This window comes from Andrena cerasifolii, chromosome 2, assembly GCF_050908995.1.
Source record: "Andrena cerasifolii isolate SP2316 chromosome 2, iyAndCera1_principal, whole genome shotgun sequence".
Taxonomy (NCBI): domain Eukaryota; kingdom Metazoa; phylum Arthropoda; class Insecta; order Hymenoptera; family Andrenidae; genus Andrena; species Andrena cerasifolii.
This window is the reverse complement of record NC_135119.1, coordinates 7165213-7187153: the sequence shown is the minus strand read 5'-3', so window position 1 is coordinate 7187153 and position 21941 is coordinate 7165213. Positions and strand designations below refer to the sequence as shown.

General features: G+C 41.5%; 1 protein-coding gene across 3 annotated transcripts in view; it reads left to right on the top strand.

Annotated features, from left to right (window-relative positions):
* Window positions 1–21941, top strand: part of LOC143366019 (uncharacterized) — a 191077-nt gene that overhangs the window by 74190 nt on the left and 94946 nt on the right. For 2 of the 3 annotated variants that reach the window (XM_076806711.1, XM_076806712.1), the window contains one exon: window positions 8419–8491. The exons of the other annotated variant lie outside the window; for it this stretch is intronic. The gene's annotated coding sequence lies outside the window, so the exon portion shown is untranslated. The remainder of the gene's footprint in view (window positions 1–8418; window positions 8492–21941) is intronic. 3 annotated transcript variants of the gene reach the window in all.

Here is a 21941-nt window from a genome sequence, read left to right as displayed (position 1 = left end):
ATACAGTGTATACTTGTACAAAGGATACAGTAAAAATTTGTAAAAACACTACCAAGCTGTAAACATGTATTTAGTAATTTGTTGGGAACCAGTACGAACGCGCAAAGGGGCGCCACAAGCGTAAAGTGGAAAGAGAAAAAAAGACCCAGACACAAAGCGACGTTGCCGCATTTCGCTCACATATTTTACGCTACTTTTAATTAAACATACTTTTTGTTTAATTGAATTCCAAAACAAAATATGTAGTAATAATTTTATTAAGAATAGACATGTAAATAACATTTTTGTCTACATAATTTTTTTTATCTAAGATTGGTATCACTGCAGAGCTCCCATGTATAAGCACAGGCTTACTCCTCTCGCCGCCTGCCCCTGAAGTGAGGTATCGAACCTCCTTAACTACTTTTCGTAAAACTGCATTCATTAGGTCCACAAATTAAATACTTATAAACATAATATTGTATAATTCCTTCCTAGATTGCATGAAATTTCCTTTTAAGAATATACATATTTATAATAGTGGTATTTTGTGCGTTTAGCTGTGTTCCCACAACTGCAATATATACATAGAGTTGTTTATAACAGAAAACGCAAAACATTACGCGGAACACTGCGCGACTGACTTATAGGGTAAACGCACCAATAAATGAACACTTAAGGCTAATGAATGAACACTATTATAAAATTATGTTTGCAGCGCGATTGACTCCACGTGCTGCAAAAATTGTTTGGATCTGAAGCAAGAAATTACAAGAAGTCTCTAATTAATTAGTTGCTTCTTTTAATAACTTATTTTACTCATTTTAATAAAAAATGTCCATTCACTGGTACGTGTTCATTTACTGGTACATCCACCCTACCAAATGTCGTTCAGTAACCCCTGAAATTGGAGACTAAACAGTGGAAGCTCCAATCTTGAGGTATTGATTGATGGGAAAAATTCGATACCCGCACAAACTTTTCAGCACTTATCAAACTTCCACTGCTTTAAAGCGCTCATTGCGTTCAGGTGACAATTTCACTGATAAAACAATAGCAAAGTCAGCTAGTAATAGATTTCTGCTAACACCTATAGCTGGCTTACAGGCGCGGAGCGCCAGCCAGGAATACAGCTTGCGTTTCACAGCCCCGGAAGCTGGTATCGGATATAACGACGTGCCCGTAACGACGTAGCGGGCATAAACGCGAGGATACCCGCGGAAAGTAAAACTTTCCATCGAAGATTTCACGGCTACGTGCTGCTTAATGAAACGATAACCGGTGTAACGAGGTTAAAGTTGGGGCATCAAGGTGTTCTCAGCTCATCCAGTTCCTCGTGGGGAAGAGCTACTTCCTGTGTATCACTTTCCTTCTCGAACACACAGATTTCCCCGAAAACCATGAAGCTACTTTAGCCTCTACTAGGAGGCGGGACATTCTGGCCCAGGCCTCCTGCGAGCCAAACCCATCATAGCCCACACGCGTCCCCTTAAATTTGAAATAAAACTTCCCGGAGGGCAATCTCCCCGACAGGTTAGCGAAATCACGATCGCCTAGATTTCCATGGGGCGGAACTTCCGTTGAATAAGTTGACTGGCTCTCTAAAAACAGAAGCAACGGTGGCTCAGTGTCGTGCTACTTTTATGCCTTTTTCCGAGCAGTTAGGTGGACGCCGCTACGCGGCGCCCGAGCTCCAAAGCCATAACGTTAACTCTCCTAGTTCTAGTCGCTAGTTTAACGAGTATGCTTCTCCTCCGGGAGTACGTGAGAGCATTCTCGTTGGCTGGCGGAGGCACAGGCTCAAAGGAGCCACGGCCTTATCCCCTGCTGTAATTTAGCTCGGTGCCTTGCGTGAAATTGTAACCGCGTAAAAAGGGATAATTTCAAGAAATACCGCGGCTGGTTTGCGCCGGGAGCACCCTCGGAACGAGAGGAATCTTACGTTTCCGCGCGGCGGCCGCTGGGTTTATATTTCTTGGGATGGAAAACTTCGAGGCCTATTCAAGGACGGGGGTAAGCACGGAGTACGAAGTGGTCCTCGGGAATTTGGCCCGCGCAATTCGCGCGATGATCCTCGGCTGTGGCGCGTCTTTCTCCACGCGGTGCTGCGGGGAATAGATGAGAGAGGAGGCTGTTGCATTATCGTATTAAGTAGCAACGGATTTACACGCAGCACTTGCAGTTTCTTCAGAAACCAACTCTGCACTTCTGACTAATTCTTTCGTGGAGATTCTACTCCTTTCGGGTTGCACCACCAGCTTGGAGACACACCATGTACAGTGACTCGTTTCACAGATCCTGAGTTGCATTTAGTGGTAGCCTTGTACTGAAGGTGGAATTTCGGTACTTAAAATGTGTGGTCAGTTGTCAAGGAATATAGTGGTCGCAGTGGGTGACCAAATTATTATACTCAAACAAAAAGCTTTGAGATTTTGTAAGTTTAAACGAATGGCTGTATCTCTGCGAAAAATGGTCACAAAAATATTCGGGTCAGGCATAATAACAGCGATGCTGAGCCTCGCCCCTTTTATACTTTGCGTTTTCTAACCCCACGACGATGTATTGAGTATTTTATAAAGAATAAAGACGATTTAGTGTTATTATTATTATTTCAAAAACGCGTTTTGTCGCTTGAAGTTTCTAATTTCTGAATCAATGACTCAACTTTCTTTTCGTTCATTATAATACTGTTTTATCGAGATGAAGCGCAGGAAACGATGTTTCAGAAAATTTTGCCTAGTATGAACGAAGAGCTCTTATACATAGAGCAAATATTTTTCTTTAATTTCGTTTTTTTTTTTTGGTTTTGTTTTATGAATTTTATTGACCGAGTTATTCGCGACCAAAGCGAAAAAGGTACTTTTCACTTTGAACACCTATAACTTGAGAACTCATGACCGTAGACAAATTTTCATGCGTGTTTTGAAAAGCTATGAAAGTTTCCTTTCAGAACCTTTAGTTGGCTATTTAAGGTTTTTTTTAATCGTATTAAATCCATTTTAAAGTGATCCCAAAAATTGACGAAAGTGTTTTGAGTATAAAAACACAGTTAGACAATTGGGGTGTTCTTTTCCCTTTGATCGTTGTTTAAACATATTTAAATGTTCATAATGCACTAATAACTTATATCCTTGTATTCGGATTCATGGAATAATTTTACACAACAAGCAACCGATTAACAATTACTGTTTCAACACAAAAGATGTTCAAAGTTGAAAATTTGCATGTTTTTTCAAAATGGAATTTCTCAAAAACTGAGGGTGATGGCAACAAACGGTTTGCGGATTCGCTTGCAGCGCACGAAAACGTATAAGAAACGGCAATTGAATGTTACAAATCCAAAGCAGTCAAATTTTGTCCAACTGTGTAATTTGGCCACCCTCTGTAAATGTCACGAAAATGCGGGACAATGAATAGTAAGTATGACATGGTTTCCGTGATATAAGGGTGGACCACTAAGAATTGCCACCTTCGATATTGCCGGAACCATGGAAGTACCAGTAAATGTTTCGACTAAATTTGTTTGGTACGAAAATAACCGTCGTAGCGTCCATGCTAATTTCTTCTTACTTCCATTGTTCGGGGATACTGACGAAGGTAATTCTTATTGGTTCCCCCTGTAGATCATTCCTTCTAAATACTCGGATTCCCGGTACAACTAGCTAATCCTGTAAACCGTAGCAAAATCTAGAAAATTTTTAAACCTCCACGTCGAAGTTTCGCAGCCACCACCCCCATTCGATTATCGAAACAGACTATCCCCGACTTCTCGACAAAACCACCCTCCGAGTCTATCTAATTCACCACTGAAAATTAACCCGCACCAAGAACACCCCCAAATCACCCACCCCAAAGGGGTCACAAGGAAGCCACTTAACCGTCCAGGGCACCACCACCGCGCTATCCCGGCCGTCCCCGAGTTTCCACGTCCTCTTCAGCAGCGGGCTAATTCTATTCCACACCGAACATGTCCGTACCTCGTGGCTCGATTGTAACACGTCCGACCGGAAGTTGGTCGGCGACGGCCGTCGTGGCGCTGACTCCTACGAATCCGACTGCCGCCTCAGCTGACACGTTTTTCGCCGGTGCGGTACGTGACGGAGCAGCAGCACCGCAGCCGTAGAGGCAACGTCCCCCCGTCGGACGTACGCGACCCTGCAGCAGAAGGGCTAGCAGTGCTACAGGTGCACCGTAGCCGTTGATCAACCCTTTGCTACGTCCTTCATCCGTCTGGACCGTCCCGACCTCCTCTCGCGACAGCTTAATCCGATTGTCGCGAATTAGCCACGGAACACCCCGCCAGCTAACCCCGGCTCCTCTGATCTGCTCCCCCTGTCGGCCCGCCCACTCGTTCCTCCTGCAACGTCCACCTTCGCAGGACAACCGAGTCGGGGGGACGGGCGTAGGAGAGCGCATCCCGCTTCTTCGGGACTGCTCAAAGGGTGGATCATTGGTTTCTGGGTCACGGCTAATTGGGTAACGAGCGTAATTACCTAGCGACGCGTCCGAGCAGGATTTCCCGGTGCCGTTCGCCGGGGTTGCGCGGATCTCGGCGAAATAATCTAAACAACACGACGGCCGTAAATCGCGCGGGCGATGTTAAAGGGGTATGTGCGTGCGTTGCTCTGAATTGAAATCGAAGGGACCGGGCGAGCTTTTTTTCATGCTTCGGGCTGGCTTCATGATGTAGAGGCGTTGCTTCGGTCGAGTTGTTTATGCCGAGGTTATCGATCGCCGTGGACGGATGGGGGTGTAGTAAATTCAGGGACTTGAAATTTGTTGTACCGTGTGAACTCTTGTCCTGTGTTTCGTGACTTATAGGCGCGTCACGGGCGTCGCGTTATCAGTCTTGTCGATAGGGGGTGGTATTATCTTTTTTCATTTTTTAGATCGATGGGCTTCTTTCGTGTTGTCGTTTGTATTCTTGCTCGGCGGAGGACAGCGTAAGGGTGTTGGTCTCTATCCTGAGAGGGAGTGAAATAATGGTATTCTAAAAATTGGAAACTGGAATTTTGCAAACAGAGGTTTGTATGTAAGATAGGAAATTGTTTGCGTTCGCGTTTCTGATGCGCTGAAATGTAATGAGGCGATGGCAAAGTACACTGAGCAAATAAATGCTCGAAGAATCGGAATGGTTCGGTTTAATAACTCGTTTAATGACAACCAATGATTGCGCTAATTACGGACGGTAATATGAAGTGGTAACGAGCAGTGTATTTATGGTGAATAAATTGAATCTCGTAAAACGTAATTGAACGCAGTCGACGAAATTTAAAACTCAATATGAGCGTTCCATAATAAACTGTAAATATATTTTCCAGAGAATTCAGTCTCTAATTAATTTGTTTATTTTTGCGAACGTATTATTTTCGAATTTCGAAGGTTAATTAAAAAATGGAATAACTAATGCAAAGTGCTACCATATTCGCGTTATGTTGAGTCACGTGAACGGTGCTGTATAAAAACAGATTATAAAAAATTACTCTCTTACTTTGAAAGATGGAAAAGTAGCTCAATCCTTCCGTAAATGAATTTAGTAAAGCAGGTGTTTGACGTATTTTGAAGTATTTAGAATGATGCATACAATTTGCAGTAAATAGTAAATCTGCCTCGCTCTGAGTTCTATTTTGTAAAAGTGTGCCCATAATTCGCTTATCATTTCGTAGTGGAATGAACTATTTCGCCATAATGGCGAACCCATGCAAATAGCGATCAAAGGAAACAGTAATTAATAGAGCAGCGTAAGTAATTAAAGTAGATTTATACTGTGCGGGATCACCTGAAAATAACTGCAACCGGAACACTGGTATTGGTGCTACAAATAATTTGATTTATTTCAGCTAATTAATATTTGTACAATGATTTTAATTGTACGTAACTTTAAAACAACATGTACTAATTAAATTTCTATTTTCCGTATGCTGCATTAAAACTACACAGTGCATGCAAAAGGAGCCATCCGATGCTCGTAACTTTAAATATAATTTCCACTTAACTCTTTCAGAAAAACTAAATTACAAGTATCCAGCGTGACTGTCTCGCGAGAAGAATTCTTACCTAACTTCTCATACGTACCTGATCCTCGATAATTTCCTAAAAAATTCCACAACAAAGTAGGGTGGATGTACCAGTAAATGGACACGTACCAGCGAATGGACATTTTTTATTAAAATGAGTAAAATAAGTTATTAAAATAAGCAACTAATTTTCTAAACAATTCCACAACAAAGTAGAGTGGATGTACCAGTAAATGGACGCGTACCAGCGAATGGACATTTTTTATTAAAATGAGTAAAATAAGTTATTAAAATAAGCAACTAATTAATTAAAGACTTCTTTTAATTAAGTGCTCCATATCCAAACAATTTTTGCAGCACGTGGAATCAATCGCAAACATAATTTTATAATAGCGTTCATTCATTAGCCTTACGTGTTCATTTATTGTCGCGTTTACCCTACCATTAATCTTTCGACTAGTGTTCCTGATTTCTCTATATTTTTTGTTTCTCGAGAAATCGGAAATAAGATCATATTTCTAGAGAATTCTCGAGAATTCTCGAGAAATTGAAAAAAATATTGCAAAAATTATATTTTTGGAACAAGTTAATAAAGTTAATTCAGCAGTTAATAAAATCAATCTTCTGTACTGTGATTTTCTATTGGAATTCATGTAGGTTCTAATGTTCTTAATAAGATGTATTATAAATTGTAGATGTGCTTATACGTTCGCGATTAACTAGTAATACATTCATTTACGAAAATAAATCAGATTTATAATATTTTCCCTAGACTTAAGTTTCTCGAGAAATTATAGTATTTCTCGAGAAATAAGAAATAAGCAATTATAAAATTTCTCCAGAAGGAACACTACTTTTGACTAATTACACTATCAATGTTCACAATGCCTCCACTGGACTTATACATCCCGAAAGTATATCTTCATATCTCACCGAAATTTCCACCACAGTGATTTCCTAGCGAACAGTTCCACTGACCATTGTGAATTTCAATTTGAATTCCTCGTTTCCCATTGATAACCACATTCGAGATGAAACGTTTTGAAAGAACTCTCGAGGAAATTGGCTATTCATATTCCCCGCTCGAAGTTAATGGAGAATAACCGATGCAGGAGCACACGAGAGGAGGCGGCTTAGTTATTAAAGTTGCTAAACGAACGAAAACTTTCGGTGTCCCGCGTTTTAACCGCATCTGTCTCTTGGTATATCGAGCGCGAGCAGAAAGGCCGCGTGCACTCCCGCTCCAAAGGAGATTAACGCAGGCTTAATTGCTTCGATTGCGCCGTTAATCCGACTCACGAAAATCCGACGGCTTAATTACTGGCGGTTCCAGACTACGGAGCTAGCATACCACGAGCCTAACCGAAAGCAAAACGGGATTGCAATTAACGGCCGCGTCTCTGGTACGTTCCTTGGCAGTAAGCTCCAACTTAAACAACTTAACTGAGTTATGCAGGTTGTGTTTAGAGGTCGATGATCGATCAGGTTCACAAAATTTTGCTGCGATATATTCCTACATACATTAAATTAATTTACACATAGGTGCACTTCAAATTTTCGTTTCACTACAACCGTATGCAATTCAACTTTCCAACTTTATGCTTTATGATTAAGATAATTGGGGTGAGGAATATATATATATATATATATATATATATATATATATATATATATATATATTATATCAAATCAGCAAACTTTATTTGTTAACTAAATCATATAGGTAGTGTGAAACGAACAATACTAAATTAACAAAAAAATGTTTTTTTATGGGTTAACTAAATGTTATGTTTGTAATTTTTTCTGGTTTCCCCCCTAGCCAGAAATATATTCTTCAAAATAAAAAAAGTTTCAGTCGAATCGGATAATAACTTTTGGAGATACATGTCCCACCGATTTGGATGAATTTTTTGACGCCTTGACTTTAACGACTCCCCAGTGCCGTCTGTAATGATTAATTATAAAACAAAAAATATATTTCTATAACTTAAGACATCCTTAATACAATGCAAAAAGTCCTATTAAATTATATATAGTAGTCCTCCTTTAATTAATTCCTAAATATCGCCTATTTTTTTTACTCTAGACCCGAAGGTCCCCTTAAGTAACAATTCGCATCCAACTTAACGATACCGACGACTTCGCGCTCCGCTACTTAAAAAATTGCCATTCGTTGACTCAGTTCAATGGTCGATGGAAATGAGAAAGTAAGCTCGCGACCGAAAAGCGTGTCAAGGAACAGTGAAAATGTATCGAGTATCGCGTCGGAGTTATTTATTCGCGCGTCGTTACGTCGCGTGAATTCGCCTCCGACAAGGATACTCTTCAGCGAGCTTTTCACCGTCGATGACATAAATCAAATTTACCCCGCGCGCGTTCGACACACCCTCTCAACGCCCTTACCTTTCGCTTTTTGCTCCAGGTACGTACCTACCGCGCGTCGGTGAGCCCATCGCCAGAGTATCCCGCTAATTGGCTACGGCAATAACGGTTCGGTAAGTAAACGTTATTCCCAGCGATGCAATAATCCGTCGGCTGTTCTGCAAACACCGGGGAACAATGCTGTGCTTCTTATACGAGCTGCGATCAGAATTCTGCTGCGACGCAGTGCCCGCAATAGGATTTCTTGCGCGGGAATTGTTTGAAGCTGCGGAGCTTTTTAGAACGACACCGCGATGCAGGGGGAACGATCGTCGAAACTCTTTCGCGACAGTATCGTAAATACGGGGGAAAGAAGAAGGTTTGATAATTCCGTTTTCCAGCGAACCCGATACGTTCCCTTGCGACTAAAAAGAGAGTTAAACTGCGATCGGTAACAAAAACACGGTATTGAGTTGTTCGGAAAGCTCGTGACGAAATTCGGAGGAAAAAATTCCGAAGCAATGCTTTTGTACAGCATTTTGTTCAATAATTCATGCGCCGCTTGTTCCGGTGACACGGGACGAAAGACCTGTCGAAAACGATACGAACTTTCCAAGCGACTCAATAGTTTCATTAAAAGCAGCTATATCTTCAAATTTATATATCAGTTCTGACATTTATGACAACCTTGCAATTCCGCAGCTTCCAATCGTTCCCGCCCAAAGGTATAGTGCCTGTCCGAGATATAGTGACTTAGGTGTGAAGTCCCTCAGCGGGGTCTTACCCGACACCCTGCTGGGTACTGGCCGCTAAACGTGCTCCTCTACTACCTCTTGCAGGACTGTATTTAGAGAAGACCAGGACAAAACCGGGGCCCTAACAGAAAATAAAACAGAAATTGAAGATACGGTTTATCATTATTAAAAGACATCAATTAACCCTTAGTATCATGATTTTTTTTTATTTTACCCAGAAAAATTCTTATCGTTGCATTTTTGTCCACACTTCATCGTAAAAATAAGCAAAAAGTTCCTAGTGTAACAATTTTTTACATAAATGCCAAAATATGGATAGCTTTACACCATGCATAAATGTACCTATGTATTATAATGTTAAGCCAATGCTCCGTTTTGCAGAATATTATACCAGTGTTACATACATTATTATGTTCGACATCAAATTTATTCAAAAACGAAAACCAAAATCATTGAGAGAAAAAATTAGCATTTCCCTGGTACTTTCAGTGGTCCTGGCGAAACTAACAGTTGTAATCATCAATACGAGACAGTGTATCGGACTAGAATTTCTACGGATCTGATTCTGCCCTATGGAAACTTGTTACGTATGGTAATAGTAAAGCAACGCTTTTAAGCTAATGAAAAAGCCCCCAAATGGCGCGCACTAATTTTTCAATCGTGTGACACGGGTGTTGCACTATAATACTAAGGGTTAAGCTTTGATTAATTATTATATTAATTCATGAATTCTCCACTACTCTACTAATGCAGTACATATACCTTTCTAAAATATATTTGTATTTAATATGAGACAATTTTTAATAGCCAGTAGCAAAGCTTAATTCATGTCTTTTAATAATGATAAACCGTATCTTCAATTTCTGTTTTATTTTCTGTTAGGACCCCGGTTTTGTCCTGGTCTTCTCTAAATACAGTCCTGCAAAAGCTAGTAGGGGGGCACGTTTAACGGCCAGTACCCAGCAGGGTGTCGGGTAAGACCCCGTTGAGGGACTTCGCACCTAAGTCACTATATCTCGGATAGGCACTATACACCCTTCTACCACAATTTCGACTGCGCTCGTACAGTGGGTAAACAGATTCTTTTAGAGAAGCATGGGTGGCGCGGGGGTAGGAACGATTTAAAAAAGCTTGGCTCAGCGGCAGCCCACGGTTCGAACGCGAGGAAGGAATCGCGGCCGTTGGCGTGACAATGGGTGGGGCTTCCGGGTGGCCGTAAATCTTATTTCGTGACAATTAACGGCTCGAGAGCGAAATAACTTGGGCAAACGTAATAAAATTCCACCTGCCATTGTTACGTAAGCGGTGCGCTTGCACCGCGGCTATTCCAACTGCGCTATTAACAGTCCCTTTAACGTTTACTCGGCTCACCACCCCTGGAGAAGCGTCGGCGCCGTTATAAAGTTATTTCCCCCGCGATAACCTAGGGTCGGCGACGTCCCCTCGAACGACAATCAGAAAAATTGCAGCCGCCGTGCCCCTCGAACGGCGAATTAATTACCGCCCGTCGTCGAGTTCGCTGAACGACTCGATCATTTAGTTGTAATTGCGCCGTACGTAATTGTCGCTTCACGCTGCCACAGACGTCGTCCCGGAGACGTCGGCTAATAGCCGTTAATTATCATTAACACAGTCCCTCCCATAAATCATATCGCGCTGCAGTATCCACGTGACGCTAATCTGATTACGAACTTCTCCGTTCCGATCCGTGCGCCGCTCGCGATGCAGAGCCACGCGGAAACGGCTTTATTTTCGACGATTTGTATTTCGACGACGTAACAGCAAGATTGATCGCGCACAGTTAAGCGGGGGCGGGGGTAAAAAACTGGGAAACACCGGCGCCGGATTCCCTTTAAATCCAATCAACAGCGTAATTGAATATTTACGATTATTTACGATTATACGTCGGGAACGTGCGTTGAATGCTCTGTTATCGCCGCTGTTGCGATAAATTCGAAGCTTTTTCCGCTGGGATTCCCGGAATCGAAAAGATGTACGAGGTGTATCGTGGCTATGTGCACTAAGGTTTATAATAAGGGACAAATTCTTAATGCGTATAAAGACGCAAAGCAATAGTTCTTTAAATATTAATAATTATGATAATAATTCGCAGAACTTTGTACTGCAGCGATTCCTGAACTGTGAGTTGCGAAGTGTTTTCTGGGGGCTCGCCACGGTTTTGGGAGTTTTTAAATTATTACGTTAGGATTATATTCTGAAATACTTTAAAATTTCTTTACCTCATTAAATTTGCCTTACCTTAGCAGGTGATTATCCGTCGTGTTTTCAGATTATTTAGTAAGCATAAGCTGCTGTTTTATGAAACTTGTAGCTACAGTTCTAAACCCCCACGTTTTCTACGGTAGAGTAGTGTTTCGCTAGGGGAACAAGGTCTAACCGATGGTATAGGGAGGTAGCAAATAATGGGATTAGCAAGATACTTGAAAGGGAAAGGACAAGGGAAAAAGATGATAAAGATGACAAGGTTTAGTCCGGGGATCGAGATGGGGGAATATAGGTACTGGAAAGGGGGAGAGAAAAAAAGTGTTGTGTATGTGAGAGGGGAGAGGAAACGTGGAAGCATGTATTGGATAGAGTGTTTGGGGATTCGGGGGGTGGAAGAGCAATAGGGGAAAAATAAGGGAAATTTTGGACAGCAGTGGAACGAGGGAAGTTGGATGGAGGGGTTGAAACGGAGGAGGGACGAGAGAAGGGTGGGGATAAGGGAGAACAAGTGCGTTAAAATAGAAATAGGAATAGGAAAAGACAAAGGGAGGATGGTAGAAAGATTCGATATCAAATTAAGATCATATAAAAACTTCACAAAAAATATAGACATTCCAACTGGAATTTCTACTTAAGGTGCCAATCATTGTACAGTTTACCCTACAGCAATAATGAGTGCACATATGGTAGAGAGCGAGAGAGAGAGAGAGAGAGAGAGAGAGAGAGAGAGAGAGAGAGAAGATTGCAATCCATAAGTAACAATAAAGATGTTTGTATATAGTAGTGTTCTGCTACTGCTCACTTGCATTTGAAAGTAGTTCGGCCATACGTCTTATCCAAGGGCTCGCGAAAGCGACGTCAGTAGTATTAGTCAACGCATCCTCGTGCAGAGCCACTCGGTCGGCGTCACTGCTTGGTAGAAAAGAAACTTCGCGTGCCAACGATTACCATGCTACCGAAGATCGTCGTGAGTTACGACGAAATTACAGTACAAATATATTTATGTTCCCTATACAACGGGAACACGCGAAAGCCATGAGTTCGTGTCCGTTGCTTCCTCTGCAATAACCACGGAATATAACTATATTTTAGCTGCCATGTTCCCAGCAAAATTCGCGCAGGAACTGAGAGGCAACGTGTAAAATTAATTAGATGAATTACAGGTGCTCGTTTATGCTCGTTAATTTCGCACGAATTCCAGCGGCGAAATTGAATAATTTCAATTCCCATCGACTACCCCATCTCTCTATTTTTCATTCCCTGTTGTCTATTAGTTTGTTATCCGACCGGCGTTCATTTTTGCGCCTCCGGGCCCCCCTCGTGCTTTATTCAGCCCCGTAAACGCACCGTGTTGTTCGGTTCTGCGGCTCTACTGCGCGCGCCGCGCTTTGTCTAGCGCACGCTGGGGAGGATAGGACGCGGCAGGTAATGATAGTTAATTATCATTAACGCGCGGCATAATGCACGCGCGACTATGATCCCATTACGGCCACACTTCGCCGGTGAATGCATTTTCATGCAGCTCCGTCCAACATGCGATATCCGGCGATACCGTCGAACCGCGAGCCCTGTTCACCAGGCTGCGCGTGCAACTGATATTAAGCGATGTGAATGGAGCCGTGATTTGAATATTTAAATGAATACACGCCTCGCCGTTCCGAGAGCTTACCACCCCTCCCTAAAATCTAAACTTTTACGAAAGCCTGCCTGTAATCACCCCCTCCCCCCTGCAGAGCAGGCAAAAATTAACCCTCCAGTGCATACGCCTGCCTTAAGACGGGCACCTGTTTAACCCAGAAGTTGGGCGCCTATAATTCTTTTCCAGAATTCTCAGTTGCCAGCCTTAAAAGTATCGCCACACCGCACGTATTAGCCTAAGAAACGTGTCAATCTGACGTTTCGATTTGACAGAAATCTAGTTTGAAGTGCATTTTTTAGCTAAGCATGCTGCGAAAATTATTTGTGAAAGTAAAAAAATCAAATACAATACTTCCCGACACCGTGCAGCTGAAAAGAAATTATTGGTAAGTAGTTTGTGTAGTGATCTATCGAATGGAATAAAGATTTGAAAGCAAGAAATAATTTACACCTGTGAAGTGAGGCCTGGCCGGTAGCCGCCTTAAGGCGGTATCATGTTAGTGGATCATCCAAAGTTATAGTTAGGTAGTTAGTTTATCATCCTAATAATTGATGCGTGAAAATTTTATTTGTGCACCATTTAGCTCTTTGTTCGTGAAATTTGGTATCTATGTACATACATATATCGTATCATACTATTATAATAAAGCCATAACATTTGTTTGTATGCTCGCGAAAATCTCGAAAAGTACTGAACAAGTCATTACGAAATTTTAACTGCAGTATCCTTGAACAACAAGAAGGGATACAGCTTTTGTTTTATGATGCAAAATATAATTAATCTGTATAGAAAATGGGATTTACATAAAGAAGTCATGACCAAGATCGGTATCTGATATATTGGCCGGTGCGTTTCGCGAGGGGTATTCTCCCACCATACCGCTTACCTGCCTCGGTGCTCCTTTTCTCAACGTTTTCTGACTCGCTCTCGTCTTCGCGGAACAGGAGTGAATCAGAAGTGGTGGGGATAGCGCCAAGCTCCTAACGTGTAGGACACACCGAGTTCTTAGCGTAGAAATACACACAACAGAATAGGTGTGCGTAAGCTCCGAAAAAATTCAGGAGTTTTATTGGTCAGCAGATTGATTCTTTCTCGACATTTTCATCTCGTACTGGTTTACGCATATCTTCGTAAGGCACACAACTATTACGCTCAGAATAAATAACAGCCATACGGCTACGTTCAGGCGGAGCCGAGCAGCGTTCCCGTTACTTCACCATACCCTTCGGGGACCACGCAACTCCAATTGACAAATCCACGATCGTCAGATGGTGGTGGCTGATTTCTCCTCGATCGCTGCTGGCGAAAATGAACTCACCGGCCAATATATCTGATATCGACCTTAGGCCAGCTCGCGATGGCTTCTCGCGCATCTTCTGTGCTCTGTTAAATTTCACAATGCACAATAAAATAAGTCTCTATTATATCATACATTTATATTTTTTTTAACATTGTTTCATAGTTTTTCCTTAAAAATAAAGTATTTATTTTATAAAAAAAACACTACATTTTTGTACTTGCTACATGATCCCGCCTTAAGGCGGTGACCCAGAAGGTCGCCCTGAGGAGCCCAAACGTCCTCCAAATTGAAAACAGACATCGGATTCGGTCTTTTCATCCCCGAATTAGACTAGTCTAATTTTTCCAACTGAATTAAAAATCTATGCACTAGAGGGTTAATATTCCGAATTAAATATCTGTCACGACGAAATCTACGAACACTTTATTCGCCTTTTTAAAATTTAAAATTCTCGCGATTTTATTGCAGTGGTACCTATCGTCTGCGAATTCGATGGGAGCAGATGGTGTCCTAATTGGATGTGCCCCGTTCACCCCCCTCCGCCTGGAATTATTCAAAGCCATATCAAAATTCAAACTACCCTCCCCCCAGCCGATCTTCGTGCCCCATTGCCTTCGCGGCTCCGTTATACTTCATCCACCCACCGCGCACTCAGTCCCTACGTGTCGTCGAACGTAACAAGAGAAGTTTTCTCCTCGACGACCCGCGAGGAATGTTCCAGCGAGTTCCGTTCACGGCTATCAAAACCGACATACGAGATCGTCGGAGTAATCGCCCAAGAGTGGAATCGAGCCACCTCTCTGGTATCGTTCACGGTGATTCCATCGAGCTCCGAGTAATTCCATTGAGTTTCTGATTACCGTCGGACACTGCCGGAGGAACGGGGACCAGGGATCTACTGGGATTGGTAGCGTCCCCGCGCCGCTCCGAGGACCGTCCCCCGTTTTGTCCGAGGGCGTAGCACGTACTCTCGCGTGTGGATGCATGCGTAGGTATTTCGCCCTCTTCTATTACCCGCCGTCTGCTTCGAAAATACGATTCGGTAGTCTCTGGGGGGGAGGCGAAACGACGATAGGAATTGCCCAAGGAACAGACCGTAGCGTCAGCCGAGGGAGGGGGAGATAAAATAGAATCGCTACGAAATTGTCTCGGATGTCATTCTAGGCATTCATTCGCCCGGCGTACGACTCGCTAGGAGGACGGAGCCTTTCTCCCCCGTTTATGGGGATGAGACTTCTTCTGGCCAGATGGATTGGATCTTTCGGCAAGGAGAAACGCGGATGTTGCTTACTTCCGTGATCGATATATTGGGCGGTTCCGGGAGGCGATTCCCACAGCCGTCTGCCGTTAAAAATGAAGAATCGTGGCTTCTCCCCTTCGTGGCACTTCCATGCGAAACTTATGGCGGTGAAAAAAACGAGGCTCGGAGCCTGCAACCTTTCGTTCTCCACGTCGCAAAGGACCAGCGAATTTGTTATATTTCTGCGCAGAGGGTGTGTTTGCGCGAGGGGTGGTTGAAAGCAGAGTTGGGCATCAGCTAAATAAAGAAGCATTTAAATAACGGACGGAATACAAGTTACTTTAACTTTAGAGTATGTAACGAATAAGGGTAGTTTTTTAAACTTTTATTCGTTGTTCGAAATTTATTTAAATGAAAATTTTGCCTGTCTCTGGTTGGAAGCTTCCGAGGCATGGGTAACTCGATTCTGTATCCGCGGAACGGTAGTTGTATTCCGTAATACAATTCTTTCTGCGAAATTGCTCCACTTTTAGATGTATAATCTGTGAATCCAGGGCGAAGTCCTGTAATATTTCGCCTTTCTTAACGATCGAACAGTGAAAGCTGGAGGTATTGTTTGTTCAGGGGTTAAGCGTAATTTATTACGTATTTACTAGCTGACCCTTCCCTAGTAGCGAAATCCTGTGTCCTGCTTTCACGCGTACACAGGCGGGGTTTGAATACGCGCGACGGATAAAAGCAGTGACACGTAGCAAGAGAAATGTATCTTTGAAAAATGATACAAGGGGCTGGATCCTCGCGACGAGAGCTTCTCGATGGGGCTTTAATAAATCATCCCCTGCATTTCTTCTGTGCGATCCTTTGGAGCCGTGTTAAAAAAGAAATTAGATACCGGGGAACGTCTAACAAGGGGAGTGCGTCGAAGGAATGCAATTTGTGCTATCGATTTAGCGAAAATATTGCATGTAGCCGGTCTACGCTGGGTTTAATAATTTGCCGAAGGGTTCTCTATTCAAAATTCAACACTGCCTTTTCGAGAGGCAAGTCTGTTTAAATTATTGTAAATTGGTTATTAAATAAATGAGCCTTTTAGTTTTATATTTTAGTGTTATTTAACGGCTAGGAAAGAATGTCTTTCTATGACGGTATACCGAACAGAAGTGAGCTCTTCTCTAACAACGGACTGTTTTATCACCGTTGCCAGATATTGAAACAAAAAGACGCTCTACAGACGTATCATTATCTTTTACTATAGGCTGGGTAAGTACCGCGGACAGCGCTGCCTCGCGGTGACTTTTTTGAAAAGTGGGATGATTCTTAGACCATATATAACTATAGACACGGCCTGCTCTATATGAAGCCGCGAGTCATAGTGAAGCAAAGCTTTTATTATTAAGACCATTATTTTACTGTATTTTAATGTTATTGTAACCACGTACAACCCGTTAAACAATAAATTATAAAACGCATATTTCACGTTTGAATCTTAAACAGTTGCCGCTCGTATACTCCCAAAATTGAAAAAAAAATCCGAGAGACGGCGCGAGCGCTCCGCGCCGGAGATACTTACTTAGCCTATATTCAGGTTTCCCTGAATGTTGAGTTATTTTTGCCTTTTAATAATTATAGTAATCCAACATAAATAACTGTTGACAGAAGTAATTAAAAATGAGTGAAAACAGTGCAGCTGAACTACTGTGACAACTTGGTTAAAATAAAATTCCTTTTTACACATAGATACACACATCGAAACCCTAAAAAATTCCAATGTAACGTCTTATACGTTTAACAAGGTATCACTGACATTCGAGTGAAATCGTTGATCCGCACTTCGTGCACACCCCTTTGAACAGAAGGACGAAATATATTCCCGCGGAAATGGACGTTTCCCGAGGAGTCGAGGATAGTCGCAATTTATTTTCGCGAGCGCGCCTTCATTTACGAAAGGGGGAAAAACAATTGGGCGAAGATTAGAATTTCTAAAACTGGTAAACAGGATTTAACGCGGGAGCAAATGTTGCCCGTGTTTCATCCCCCTGCCGCTGTGTACGGCGCGCCGCAATTTTCCGTTTGCTTCTCTCTAACGAAGAATAATGGAATTTGCTCCAGAGGATGCTGCGGCATTGCCGGCTGAAAATCCACCCCCTTTTGCGATGTGTCGATGTGGGCTGCCGCCGTGCGCGCACCGCGATCGCGCCGCATATATCGCCGGGATGGAAATTATAACGGGAATAGGCAGGCGCGAATAATCACGAATCCACGGGGAGAAGTATTATCGATTTAGCTGGTGCGAAAATCCGGGCGAGTAATTTTCTGTTAGACGGCGTCTAATTCTGTGTCTCCTAAATGTGGGTGTTGGGTTCCTTTTTAGCGAGTTGGTTGCCCCATGATTCCTGTTCACTCACGGTCGTTCACGTGTATGGAAGAAGTGAGAATATTTCGTAGTTCCTTGGTGCACTTAATATTCTGCTACTATTCTATCCTAATACTCAGAGGCGGATTAAGGTCGGTTGAGGCCCCGGGCGCAAAAGGAAATACTGGGCCCCTTACAAAAAAGGGGAAGACAGGAAAAATAAAATCACGTTAACCATATTTTTAAACACATTAATAGATTGTGTGCTCGTAATGTTTTAATTTCAATAAAATTTGAATAAGGTATATGTATAATATAATTAATAGTACAATTATAATCACAAAGTTTTGAACTAATAGTTGAACATACGAAAAAGTATGGTAATAATTATTAATGATACTATACGTATAATAAACTAATAATTAGACATTTAAACAACAAAAATTATAGAACTTTACTTAAAATTAAAATCACATAAGTGAAAAATTTAAATAATTTTTTTTCTTGCTTTTTGCTTTGCAAACTTATTAACTATCCCGTCACAATCAATAATTTTAAAGTAACTCGTTCTCTATATATAAAATAGCCATATTATTTAATCTTTCCTCCGACATTGAGTTTCTTAGATAATTTTTTATTCTTTTTAGACAAGAAAAAGAGCGTTCCCCCGATTAACAAAATTTTCAAAATAATTTCCACATTTGGAATAGTTCCTTTCATATCTAATGCTTTTTTTTTAATATATATTATTAATTGATTGCTTGTCTTCTACGTCTAAAAAGATTAAAAATTGTTCCAACTCATCTTTGAAATTACTTGAATCAATGTTATCTTTATACATTTCTATTAAATTATTAATGTATTTTTTCTTTTCTTCCTCAAACAATGTAAAAACGAAAAATATCTCTAAAATTACTTCAAAATTGCGCAGCGTTGCACAGTCTTATACTTTTCTCGCTTACAATTTTACGATCCGCTTACAATATGAAATGAAATATGGTGTCATTACGAAAAAGTGGAAAGCTGATTTTTGTGCGGCCGCCGTTAAATCCGCCTCTGCTAATACTTTAGTAGATACTAATACTTTCTTCTCAATACTAATAACTTCTTCTATGGGAAAGATGAAAATTGTTAGGCTACGGTGCATGAAATTTATTATATAAATGCGTGAATGGTTACATTTGTATATTTTGAAACGCTGCGTGGGAATTATTTAAATTTCCTTGGTATTTCGGCGAGTGTCCATTTCACATGTCCGTTGCATGTTATTAGATATTAGATCGTTATTTTTATAATATTTTCGTCTGCTCGTATTTTATATCCGCACCACGCGTTCTAGAGTTAATTCGAGGAAGTTCGTGTGACTTTCAGGCAGCTATCCACTGGAAACATTTATTATTTGCTTTTGTCGTGCAGAAGGCAATACGAATATGTATTATTCCATTGGGTGCAGTGAAATATTCTTGGGATTGGAATGCTCCGGAGTTCGAGAAGAACGAGCAATAAGTCGTTATCCTTGTTTTGTGGCACTCCTATACATAGTAAGCGCAGCTTTCCCCTCACGAACGGAATATCAAGTTCGTTCTCGCGGCTCATTTCTCGTAACGAAAGCATCGGGCAGAAGTTTAATTAACCTCAGCTTCGCCTCTTATTTTGGAGACGAAAGTTCTTCCTTCTTTCATGTACACGGGAACGAAGTAAAACTCGTTATTTTAGAACTGTATACCGCTCGAGGATTTCACTTTATGAAACAATTTTCTTCTCAGGGAAACGCATCGCTTGGAACGTTTAGGGGGACACGTTCCTGGCAGATACGAGACGATGAACTGAAACTTAAAAACGAATAAGAATATCTTGCGTTTAATGCAGCAGCAATTAAATTTCTGTTCATAAATACTGAATACCTCACTCAACATGCGAAATGATTATTCACCGAAAAATTTCCATCGAAACGCATCTGTTCTCACTGCCCACGCTGAACAACGCTTACTACATAATCATTAACGTCAGAATTTTAATTCATCAAATACTAATTTGTCAAATGACTCATTGTTGACTAAATAGCACCAGCTTGGTTAGCTACACCTCCCATTATACATATTATCAATATCTATATTCAATACTGAATCATCCCACGTGAGTATGCAGATAAGAGGATTGGTAATGGGCGATAATCCAATTACTCCCCTATGACTAATCGTAATAGAGGGTTGTTAACCCATGTTCATGATGAGATTAGAATTATTGGTGTTGTTTGCCCGCCATTGGCCGACGAGTTTGAGGTGCCTATATCTAATTACAGATCTATCTGTCCCTGGAACGTCTCATTGCCATTCAATGTTCGAAGGTTCCCACGGATTGTCATTATTGTAACACCATTATAACTCGCCAAATATTCCAAGACAATTAACAACCTTCGCAGTCGTTAACGTCGGATAACTATTCAAACGCCCGCCAGACCCTTAAGAATGCAACACTTCACCTCTCCACTTTCAGAAAGTAACGAGAATTAGCGCTCTAATCGGTTTCCAAGTAACTGGAAGCCACCAGCTGCCTGTTAGCTCGAAGCCTTTCAGAGAAATCCTCGATTCAATTTCATAGATTGCGAAGTTCCCCGGCTGGCTAGTACTTCATACTTATTACGGGCGTTAATGTTAACTTTGGTTCCCTTTGTGGCGAGCCAGCAGCCGTGAAATAATCCTCACTCTTCCTTTCGGCACTTATTCGTCCATTACTTTGAATTGCTCTTAAATTTCTTGGCGAGTCACAATGCTGTTATAATTGCGAGATGGCTTGCAATAAATCGGCATCGGTGGCAGACACGACAACCGGGTGGGCCGAGTCATTCCCTATCCAGGCAAACGTTGCCTCGTTACGTAATTAATGACGGAGAGATCGGTTGGGTGGGAATCTTTTTTGGTATCGCTTTGCCCAAGAAGCGTCGTGGTATTACCGCGGAAGCGAGTGTACGAAATTAATTGACGTTCTATTACCGTGCAGCCGTGCTGCTGGCAATGAATTGCTGATTAATAGTGACAGCATGATCTGCGATGAAGGATCTTGGAATAACGTTAGAACATAATGGACTTGGACCGCCATTATCCGACCGCATTAACGTCCGAGAAGACAATATGCATGTTGCGTAGTATATTACTCGATTCAAGTCCAATTACCATTCGAATTTAACCAAGCTGGATACGGAAGAGGGCAATATCTTCCTCTATTAATTTTCAATGTGACAAATCAGTGAAAGAACGTGACGCTTAAAAGCGTTTAATTGTACGAAAAATATTAGGAATTGAGAAGATTAGATTTTCTGTTCTCCGTAGGCATCGAGCTTTAATTATTGAAAATTCGATTGGGCTCCGTTTTAATTTTTTAAATACTTGCTGCTTAGGTTGCTAGGATCAAGCCGAGAGCAATCAGATTCGTCCTGGCTCTGTTTCTCTAAATGCGAGCAAGGCTTAAAGGAGTACAAATGTTAGTGCGCTCCACTTTCCAAACACTCGTGAACCAATTAGCGAGCATTTTGCCGAAATTATCTTGAAAATTTACCTGAGCTAAGAAACTGGGAAGCAACTGTTTGGCCCAGTTCCGAGATGTGCGCGAAGGTGGTGGCAAATATTTCATACAGCTTCTTTCAATGCATCGTTCGTTTTCTAAAAGTGGAATCGCCTTTCTGGAATTTCAATATCGATTTTCAATTTTTTTTTTTTGTTGAATTCTAGATTTTACCAAGAGCCAAGGAAATGGAAAACAACTGGTCGTTCTAGTTTCGAAATATCGACGAGCCTGTTGCTGAATATTTCATAAAGTCCTTTTTCTCCGCATCGACTACTTTGGGAAAGTGGAACTTTCTTTTCGTACCTTGGAAAGTCAATTCTGGGACTTTCTTATCCTAAACGATCGTGCATCGCTTGCGTATTACTATTATTAATATTATATAAATTGTGCATTAGTTGTTTCAACGTTGAACAAATATTTAAGGAGTTGTAATTCATTAGTACACTCGATACACAGTTAATGAGTGATTAAATAATGGTGTACATGTAACGTCAACTGGAAAGCTGC